Here is an 11,420-nt window from a genome sequence, read left to right as displayed (position 1 = left end):
TCACATTTTCCCATGTTGCACTCCATCTGCCACTTCTTTGCCCATTCTCCTAACCTGTCCAATCCTTCTGCAGCCTCCCCACCTCCTCAATGCTACTTTACCTTCTACTTATCTTTGTATCTCTGCAAACTTAGCCAGAATGCCCTCAGTTCCTTCATTTAGATCAGTAATGTATTAAGTGAAAAGTTGTCATCCCAACACTGAGCCTTGTGGACCACAGTGGTCACTGGCTGCTATCCTGAGAAGGACCCTTTTATCCCCACGCTCTGCTTTCAGCCAGACTTCTATCCATGTTAGTACCTTGCTTCTCACAGCATGGGCCCTTGCCTTACTCAGTAGCCTCTGGGTGGTACCTTGCCACAGGCCTTGTTGAAGTCCAGATAGATAACATACATTGGCTTTTCTTGGTCTAGCCATGCTCATTACTTCTTCAAAGAATTCTAGCAGATTTGTCACACATCACCTCACCTTGAAACCATGCTGACTTTGCCCTATTTTGCCATATCCTTTCAAGTATTCAGAAATCTCATCCTTCACAATGGATTCCAGGATCTCACCCATGACCAAGGTTAGGCTAAGCTCATCGCTCTGCAATTTTCCATATTTTGCCGTACTCCCTTTTTAAATAGGGGTGTCACATTAGTGATTTTCCAGTTCTCTGGGAACCCTGCCTGATTCTAGCGATTCCTGAAAGATCACTAACGTCTTCACTATCTCTTCAACTATCACCCTCCGAACTCTGTGGAGTAGTCCATCCGGTAGGTGATTTATCCTCGGGCCATTCGGTTTTTCTAACACCTTCTCCTTGGTGGTGGTCACCATACTCGGCCCTGCCCCCTCACACTCTTGAATCTTTGGGGAGTTATTCCTGTCTTCCACCATGAAGACTGAAACAAAGTGATTATTCAGTTTCTCAGCTATTTCCTTGTTCCCCACTACTTTCTCTCCAGTGCCATTTTCCAGCAGCCCAATGTCTACTTTTGCCTCTCTTTTGCCCTTTATATATCAAAAGAAATTCATATTACTGACTAGCTTCCCCATATATTTAATCTTCTCCCAGCTTATTTTTTTTTGGTTGCCCTCTGTTGGTCTTTGTAAGCTTTCCAATCCTCTGGTTTCCCACTGCCCTTCATCACATTATATACATTCTCTTTTGTTTTTATGCTATCCCTGACTTCCCTGGTCAGCCATGGTTGCATCCTCCCTGTACCATGCTTCTTTTTCCTCAGGATGAATATCTGCTGTGTCTCCTGAATTACTCCCAGAAACACCTGCCATTACTGTTCCACTGTCTTTCCTGCTAGGCTCCTCTCCCAGTCTATTCTACCCAGCTCCTCCCTCATGCGTCTGTAGTTGCCTTATTCAGCTACAATACCATTACCTCTTATTCTATCCTTTCTCTCTCAAATTGCAGAGTTATTTCAATTATATTATGATCACTGCCTCCTAAGGGTTGCTTCACCTTAAGTGGCCTTATCAAGTCTGCCTCAGGGAACATGATTTGGAGGAGGCAGTGTTGGACTGGGGTGGATAAAATTAAAAATCACATAACACCAGATTATAGTCCAACAGGTTTATTTGGAAGCACTAGCTTTCAGAGCACTGCTTCTTCATCAGTGGTTGTGAGGTAGGTCCATAGGACACAGAAGGTATAGCAAAAAATTACAGTGATACAACGCTACATTGAACAAACCTAGATTGTTAAGTCTTTCATCTTTTAGAATTTGCTGGTTTTGGTTCTTTAATACGTAAATCCTAGAACTTCTTAAGTCACATTCTCAAGATAATTTAATGTTTTATAACAAAAGGTGACATCTCAGCTCAGACAATGCCTTAAAAGGTGTGAGCCAGACCGGTCTATTTCTCAAGTGAAACTTACAAATATTACATGGATTCACTGCCTGCGTTGACTATTTCCAGTGTTGCCTGTCCCCTCGTGGGGTCCACTACAAACTGCTCCAAAAGGTCATCTCAAAGACATTCTACAAATTCCTTTTCTTACAATCCACTGCCACCTGCGTATTAAACTCCACTATGATTATTATCTTGGATAAGATGCATTGGAGATAAATCATTGTTTGCTATACAGTATTTTATTATTAATTTGATTTATTATTGTCACATGTACCTAGGCAGAGTGAGAAGTTTGGTTTTGCATGCAGCACAGGTAGATCATACCGTACAAAGTGCATTAGGGCAATAGAACAGAGCAAAGAATATAAAGTTATGGCTGCAGAGAAGGTACACAGACAGTGAGACCAACATTAAAATTAAAATTTAAGAGGTCCGTCAAGAAGCCTAATAACAGTGGGGGAAGAATCTGTTCTTGAATCTATTGGTAGGTGTGTTTAAGCTTTTCTATGTTCTGCCTGATGGAAGAAGTTGGAAGAGATTATAACCATGGTGAGTAGTCTTTGATTATGTTGCCTGCCTTCGCAAGGCAGTGAAAAATGTAGATGGAGTCAATGGAAGGAAGGCTGGCTTGTGTATTGCTCCAAAATGCTTTGTTAAGTAGTGATGGCAGACAAGCAGGAGGCTGGATGAACGCAGCAGGCCAGGCAGCATCAGGAGGTGGAGAAATCAAACGTTTTGGGTGTAACCCTTCTTCAAGGCTGAGGGTGGGTGTAAGGGGAACTGCAAATAAAGTGGGGAGGTGGGATGGTGAGGTTATGAAGTAGGGATAGGTGAACACAGGTAGAGGGTATGGCCTGGTTGATCGATGGGAGGAATGAATCCGGTTGGTAGCTGGAAGGAAGGGGAAGGGCCTAGGAAGGGAGTCAGGCGATTGGAAGGGAGGTTATTTGGAATTAGAGAACTCAATGTTGAGTCCTCCGGATGTCGGCTGCACTGGCAGAAGGTAAGGTTTTGTTCCCCCAATTTGCGGTCTGATTCACTGTAACAATGGAGCAGGCCTAGGATGGTCATGTTGGAAAGGGAGTTGGAAGGGGAATTAACGTGGGTGGTGACTGAGAGGTAAGGTCGGCCACTGCGGGCCTAGCTGAGATGCTCAGTGAAACATGTCCCTTATTTAAGTTTGGTCTCATCAATATAGAGAAGACCACATCAAGAGCACCATGTACAGTAAACTAGGTGGGGAGAGGCAGGTGAACCTCTGTCTCACCTGAAAGGACTATTTGGGGCCTGGATGGGGGTGGGTGGGGTGGCGTGCCAGCAGGTTTTGCATCTTTTATGGTTGCAGGGGAATCTACCAGGGGTCGGGGAGGCGGGGGGGGGGGGGGCTTGGTGGGGAAAGTGATACAACCAATCAGATTCATTCCTCCCATCAACCATCCAGGTCATATCCTCTACCTGTGTTCACCTATCACTACCTCATAATCCTGCCACCTCCCTTTATCTGCAGCTCCCCAACCCTAGTCCTGAAGAGTTACACTCGAAACATTGATTTCTCCACCTCCTGATGTTGCTGGCTTGCTGTGTTCTTCCAGCCTCCTGCTTGTCTATCTTGGATTCCAGCATCTGCAGTATTTTTTGTCTCTAACCGTGTTATATAGCGATAGGAGAGAGATTTGGAGCAGTGGACAGAAGGGAGGTGGGGTGTTGGGGAGTCAGTGGAGATGGGGGAGGTTGAGGTGAACAATGTCAGATTCCAAGAGGAATGACTTTGAGCCAGTCCACGTTCCTACGCTGCTCCTGGCAGAGGGTTAAGAGCGGGCTTAAATTTGGTTGGGTGAATTATGACTGAAATGAGAGAACAAATCACAAAATGACTGACAATAGCAGGATCTCAGAGTGAGCAACTTGGAACTTGTTGAGGATTTCCAATGGTGTCTGAATTGTAATGGTGGATACCTGTGAGTGAGTTATAAGCTAGAATGTAATTATACAGTTTATATAAAAATAAAACTCATGCTCTGAGGTTGCTCCAGCATAATTAATGGCCAGATACCAGGGATGGCCTCACTGCTCTTCTTTCAAATAGTCATGGCTTCTTTTCCATTCACCCAAGATAGAAAGACCTTCAACTTAACATCTCATTTGAAGACTATCACCTCCAACAACCCTCCACTGCCTCAGTAGTGCAGCAGTGCATTAGCCTAGACCTTGAGGATTGGGTTTCTGCAGCTGACTTGTATCTGCAACAAGTCTATTAGCATCTGAAGAGAAACTGCTAACAAACATAAAATTTTGAAAATAGTCTATAACTCACAAATCTGTTCAGCAGCAAGATTGCTCACAGCTGAGCTTCAGCAGATGCACAGAAAATATAGAAACCTGGGACTGAGTTACAGGCTAAATTCCAATTGAGGGTCATTTGTTTATTTTTAGAATAATGGGTACAAGGCTGAGCTGGAAAATAATTGAATAGTTTGGATATATAAATAATAATTCAAAGATGGCAATACATTACCGATTAGGATATAATTGAATGGGCTAAGTGTATTATCAACTGGGAACTTTGCAAGGTATTTGATTCCGTTTTCAGCCCTATGCTAAAAATAATTTCTTGGCAGGAGACCAGCAGACTTCCTCCACCGCGGTATGTGTACTTTGTTCAAAGTAGGAATTTGCAGTTTGCCAGATACTTTACTGCCAAGATTCCTTTTAATGTCTAAAACGGCTTCTGGGAAAGTATAAATGATCTGATGACACCATTTTAGAGATGGTGTAAAAAATGTGCAATAGAAACAAGAGCAAAGAATCTGAGGAATATCCACATCTTTGCATGCATGATCTTAACAGTTGGGATTTAATTGATCTTCCTCCCAGAGACACCTCCAAATTCTCTGACAACATTTGCACTTGCAAGCTTTCACCGATCGATTTGCAGAGATTTCATTGGTTCTTCAGTGGTTCTCTCTGTGCTACAGTTTCTGATTCTCTTAGTTTACCAACAAGTTTCCAAGAACTGTTCTTCCTTCACAATACCGGCCTTGTCTAATCATCCTCTAACGCAGTCTACTCTTTGGCTAAAAGCTACTTAAGATTGCATTCAACCTCCATTCCTCACACTGAACAGTGACTGAATTATTACATCTACTAATTTCCCATATCTTCTGCATTATGCTCAGCGGTATCATTCGTCACACTAAGTCAAAAGAATTTTTTTTAAATTACAAAAATATACTTTTATTCATAAAAATATTTTGTATATACCATATACATAGTCACAAATGCAGTTCAGCTCTGTTCAGTAGCATATCAAAGAAACATTGGAGTTTAACTCTAACCAAACAAACCAAAGGCATCTATTACTTGAACACGACAACATTTACTTGCATTTGAGGCACTGGGAATATGCAATAACTGAACGCATCCACATTTTACTTTAGTAGAAAGAGCTCAGACAGTGGTCTTTCTCCACTGAATCTTGGCGGCAGCTGTCCCAAGCTTTAGTGCATCCCTCAGCATGTAGCCCTGGACCTTGGAATGTGCCAGTCTGTGACATTCAGTCAGGGCCAACTCCTTGTTCTGGAAGACCAACAAGTTTTGGGCAGACCAATTCACCAAACTGAGGGTCTTCCAGGTGCAGTCATTCTTTGCCTCAGTGTCTGTCCCAGGGAACAGACCACAGAGCAGAGAATCCTGCATCACAGAGCTGCTTGGGATGAACATCAACAAAAACCAGTGCATCTCTCTCCAGACTTCCTTTTCAAAGGGACATTTCAGAAGGAGATGTGTGACAGTCTCTACTCTCCCCTGCTGCAGCCATTTGAGGGAGCATGCGATGGCATACAAGAAGAATCTCACAGGTAGTGCCTTTCTCATCACTATCCAAGCAACGTGTTGCTACTTGGAAAGTTCTGGTGATGAGGCACTCTGCCAAAAGCCATTTGATATTCTAGTCTCCACCCGCTCCTTTTCCCTCAGGGTTTCGAGGACACTACTTGCTGACCACTTCCAGATGGACTTATGGGTAAAGGTGCTTTTCTTCGCAAATTTCTCCATGAAGGACAGGTTGGAAGGATGAGTAATCAGGTTTTACTGCAGCAGTAATCCAGTCTGCTATTCAAACCAATGGTGAGAGCATGCTACATGGTCAGAGATACTTCCTTTCAGTGGAGATGTAAAGCCAATATCCTACTAAATTATTCAACTGGAGAAAACACACTGTCCGGTTGCACACTGAAGATACCAACCCTACCTCATTACCATTTCACCCAACGCACCCCCTACCTCCAAGTGTCACTCAATAATCAGGCAGTTTATCCAACATCAGCACTGGAAGAACAGAAATTTTCTCCATCTAAATTTGGGAAGAGTGAAGCCATTTCTTTGATCCCAGCCATAAACTCTGTTCCCTGACCACTGACTCTCCTTTTTACTGACCACTGTCTGAGGCTGGACTAGGCTGTTTGCAACCTTGCTGGTCAATGTGACCCTGAGGTCAACTTTCAACTTCTCACTCAGGCTGTCTATTTTCACCTCTGTAACATTGGTCAAGTCTGCCTTGCTTCAGATCCTCTGCTGTTGGAAATCATCCTGCATTTCTTTATTATCTCCAGACTTGACAATTCCAGTTCATCCCTGGCTGGCCTCCCATCTTTCATCCTCCACTATCTTGAGGTCATCTATAACTACTTAACAACTTGAAACCAAGTCTGTTTGACAATTAACTTGTACTTTCTGACTTGTATTGTCTCTAGATTAAGCAATGCCTCGATACTGAGGTTTTTATTCTTGTTCCCAAAGCCCTGGATGGCCTCATCCTACTCCACCAGCACTATATCATTGCAAGATATTAATACTTCCCTCAATTCTGGCCTCTTGTGTACTTCAAATTCTACTGGTGGCTGTAACCTCAGCTCAAAGATCCTAAGGAATTTGCATAATAAACCATTCTATCAGTCTACCTCATTTCCTGCTTTAAAGGGTCCTGAAAAAAATCTCTTCAACCAAACATTTGGTCATCTGGCCTAATATTTTATGTAACAGCGTCACATTTTGATAATGTTCCCACAAAATACATTGAAATAGATGTTTTAGGAATAATAAGTGTGATAAAATGCAAGTTATTCCAATTGAAAAAGATCCGTGTTGCTCTATTTGATACAGAGTGGGTTCTGCTGGTCAACATTTATGACTTAACCAGCATCAGGACTGGTTGCCTGGCCAGCATCCTATTGTTGTTTGTGGCATTTTCCCATGCACAAATTTATCACTGTGTTGTCTATGTGACAATAGTTCTAAAGTAAATGATCAGTTCTACAGCGTGCTTGCATATTCCGTGGACAGTTATGTTTCTTTTCTGCAACCAAATTGAGAGTTATTGAACTATATGCATAATGGTACAGAAGGAGGCCACTTGATCCATTGAGTTCATGCTGGGTTTCCTATTCAGTCCAAATTCCCTGCACTCTTTCCCGGTGACCTTGCCAGCTCAATTCCTTCAATTTTCCCATCCAATTTCCTTTTTGAAATAATTCATTGTCTCTGCTTCCAACTCTCTTGTAGGCAATAAGGTTCACATCTTTGTGTAAACCTGCTCTTCCCTGTACCTCTTTTTCAAAACCTTTGCCCTTGAACCAGGAGTTTGCAGATGACACCAAAATCAATGGTGTATTGGAGATTGGGTGCAACTGGACCTTGGGCAGATGAGCAGAGGAATGGCAGATGGAGTTTAATTTAAGTAAATGAGAGGTTTGGTCAGGCAAATCAGGGCAGGACTTATACACTTAATGGAGAGTTGTCAAACAAAGAGACCTTGGAGTGCAGATTCAGAGTTCCTTCAAAGTGGAGTCACAGGCAGACAGGGTAGTGAAAGAGGTGTTTGGTACACTTGCCTTTATTGGTCAGTGCATCGAGTATAAAAGTTGGAATGTCATGTTGTAGCTGTACAAGACTCCACTTTTGGAATATTGCATTCAATTCTGGTCTCCCTGCTAGAGGAAGGATATCATTAAGCTTGAGAGATGCTGAAAAAGATTTCCAAGGAGGTTGAAGGATTTGAGATATAGTGAGAGGCTGAATAGACTGGGACTATTTTCCCCGGAGTGTTCGAGATTGAGGGATGACCTTTTCAAAGTTTATAAAATCATGAGGAGCATGGATAGGGTGAAAGGCCAAGGTCTTTTTCCAAGGACAGGGGAGTCCAAAATGAGACAATCTAGGTTTAAGATGAAAGGGAAAAGAATATAAAAGGGACCTAAGGGGTAATTTTTTTCATGCAGAGGGTGGTGCATGTATGGAATGAACTGGTAGAGGTGGTGGTGGTGGTGAAGGCTGGTGCAATTACAACATTTAAAAGGCATCTGTATGGGTACATGAATAGGAAGGGTTTAGAAGGTTACGGGCAAAATGCAGGCAAATGATACCAGATTAATTTAGAATTACTTGTCAGCATGTACCAGTAGGACTGAGGGTCAGTTTCAGTCCAGTATATCTGATTCAGTGGTGAGAAGAATATTCACACATTGATTACCCCCTTCTCATTTTCATTTCATAATTTGCTCCTGGCAATCTCGAGACTTTTGAAATGCAGGTTCGAGTAAAAAGTGAGGTCTGCAGATGCTGGAGATCAGAGCTGAAAATGTGATGCTGGTTAAAGCACAGCAGGTTAGGCAGCATCCAAGCAACAGGAAATTCGATGTTTCGGGCCAGAGCCCTTCATCAGGAATGAAAGAAGTGCAGGTTCGACCCTTTCCTCACTTCGCCAATACAGCCCATTTAATTTGCTGTGTCTCTTATCATTTACTTACCAAATGTGATGACGTGCTGCGCTAAAGTTCACTTGGGTCGCTTCGTAATGAATAAAAATGTGCCAGCTGTGGCTCAATGACAGCAATCCCGCTGAAGTCTCACTGCAGGGATTTGAGTATATAATCTTGGCTGCCACTCCAGCACAGTTGCGTGGAAGTGCTGCTATCTTATGAATAAGACATAAAATGAGGCCCTGTCAATCTTCTCGGATGAGTGTAATCGATCCCGTGGTACTATTGCAAATTAGAGCTCTTCGTCATACCCTCAACTAAAACCTTAAACGGATTATCTAGCTATTTATCACCTTGTTGCTGGTGGCAGCTTCAGGTGTGTTATTGCATTGCTGTGTTTCCTGCATTATAACAATGACTGCACTTCGAAAGTACTTCATTGATGGTGAAACTACTTGACAACCGTGTTAAAAGGTGCTACATAAATGTAAGTTTATTTCATTCCTTAAGGGAATACTCAATGCATGGAGACAAGTGAATATGGGAGGCTTTGGGGGTATTTCCAGTCAGAGGGCACACGTCTGACGCACGTGACCTGTCCATGTCACGTGATCTCGGTGCCACGTGGGTGCGCGCGGCCTTATTATTGTTTGTATCCAAACGTGTGGCGCGTGCGCAGATGGCCCGCGCGACCCCGGCCCATCTTTATGAATCAAAGCCGCTAACGGCCGCGCGTGCCCGGGGTTGGCGCGCGCCCCCTCCCCACGTGGTCGCGCTCCCGCTTCAAACACAAACATTCGGCGCCGCTTATTGGCTGCGCGCGGGCGGAAAACCGGCCACCGGAGACCGAACTGTAACAGATACCGACATCACACCCGGACCCGGACCGGGTCACACCGGGACTGAACCGCGTTACACCCGGATTGGGATTGAGACCGAGACCGGGACTGGGATTGGGAACGGGGCCGAACCGGGTCACACCGGGACTGAGACTGGGAACGGGACCGCACCGCGTTACACCCGGATTGGGATTGAGACCGAGACCGGGACTGAACCGGGTTATACCGGGATTGGGATTGGGAACGGGAACGGGAACGGGGCCGCACCGGGATTGGGACTGGGACCGAACCGGGTCGCACCGGGATTGGGATTGGGACCGAACCGGGTCGCACCGGGATTGGGACCGAACCGGGTCGCACCGGGATTGTAACCCGCACCGGGATTGGGAACTGGACTGGGACCGAACCGGGTTAAAACCGGGATTGTAACCCGCACCGGGAGAGGGACTGGGGCAGGGACCCCGTTGGGACAGGGATCTGGGCCGCATCAGGATTATATCGGGAAAGGAACCTGGATCGGGATTGCACCAGGATTACACCGGGAGAGGGGCCCGAGACGAGACGAGGGTAATACCGGACTGAACCCGGACCAAATTGACCCCGGACAGCACCTAAATCGGTACAAATACCGGACTGAACCGGGACTGCTCAGTTCCGGGAAAACCGGACCAGTCTGACCCAGGACATTACCGGCAGGGAGCGAGACTGAGAGCGGGACCGGACACCGCGGATCCGGGGTCCGGACAATAAACTGGAGGAACGGGCGAGCACCGAGAGCGCCAGCGGTAACACCCCGGGGGAGAAGCTGGCTCCGGGGACCTTAACTCGCAGCCAGGACAGCCGGCAAAGCCGGGCACAGCCGAGCTGAACCCGGGGGAGGGTGAGAGAGAAAAGACAGGCAACAGAGCGACACAGCCATCGGGGGAGAGCGGCTGGTAACAGCCGCCGCCAGGAACCGAGAAAACGGTAGGCTTCAGGAGAACGAGTTCCGGGTAGCTCGCACCACTTAAAATACTAAATATCTTGCAAGTATTTTATCTTTTGGATATAAAAAGGAAAATGAGTTGGGGGTGTTCTCTGATGTCCCCTTGTCCTTTGTATTTCCCCCCTCGGTACATTGTAACACTGGTTTGTTACCAGTGTTTTGCTACCGCGGTGCGGGATACTTTGTATCGCTTGGCTGCTGCACGTACACGTTCCCACCACAAGACAAAAGCGTTGGCGTTTGTAAACACGCAGATTGATTTAAACTTTTGCAACACATCAACCGTTTTGTTTTCTGCCTCAAAACAGGGCCTGTAGGTCTCGACCGTGCGTCTGGGGGCCACTTTTTTTTTGAATACACTCCTCCGGCGCATTTCGAGTTAACAGTTCTACATTTTGGTACTATTCGGGCAGATGTTTTCGCGATTGGGTGAAAGCTGCTTTGGCAGACTTACTGTCACGGGCAAAAATAAAGTGGTTCCGCATATGTTATGCTTTTGTGGGGAATATCGTGACAGTTGGGGCATATATCTGGAGTGTGCGCCCAATGGATGCGTTAGGTTAGGTCAACGCATCCTAATCAAAGAAAGATGTCGAGTCGTCGGTTTTACGAGGTGGATTTTATACATGCGCAGAACACTTATGCAAGAAATATGTGGCAGGGTACACCATGGTGCACATGGGGTGAATATAATCTCATCCCTGATATAATGTGATTGCAGAGGGTACAATATAGCTTAGGGTCTGTGGTGTGTGTGTGTGTGTGTATATATATATATATATATATATATAAACACTCGGGCTCATGGGTACATGGATGGAGTTGGTTTATGTCTGCACGAAGTCTAAATATTATGAAACGTGGTTGTGCAGGCTAGACTCTTGCATTGGGCTGTGCAATTCGCCCCCTCCGTTGTTTACACGGAAGTGATGTCCTGCCCTCGCACTGCTGCTGTAACGATGGTTGACACTGCGCCCACTGTGTTGA

The 11,420-nt window shown here is 45.2% G+C and overlaps 1 protein-coding gene across 1 annotated transcript in view; it reads left to right on the top strand.

Moving 5' to 3' along the window:
• The first annotated feature begins 9,333 nt into the window (after positions 1 to 9,333).
• ypel1 (yippee-like 1) overlaps positions 9,334 to 11,420 on the top strand; it is a 44,521-nt gene continuing 42,434 nt past the window's right edge. Inside the window, exon 1 of the mRNA XM_060843778.1 lies at positions 9,334 to 10,414. The gene's annotated coding sequence lies outside the window, so the exon portion shown is untranslated. The remainder of the gene's footprint in view (positions 10,415 to 11,420) is intronic.

Source organism: Hemiscyllium ocellatum, chromosome 24 (assembly GCF_020745735.1).
Source record: "Hemiscyllium ocellatum isolate sHemOce1 chromosome 24, sHemOce1.pat.X.cur, whole genome shotgun sequence".
Classification (NCBI taxonomy): domain Eukaryota; kingdom Metazoa; phylum Chordata; class Chondrichthyes; order Orectolobiformes; family Hemiscylliidae; genus Hemiscyllium; species Hemiscyllium ocellatum.
The sequence above is the reverse complement of the archived record's forward strand: the minus strand, read 5'-3'. Positions and strand labels throughout refer to the sequence as shown.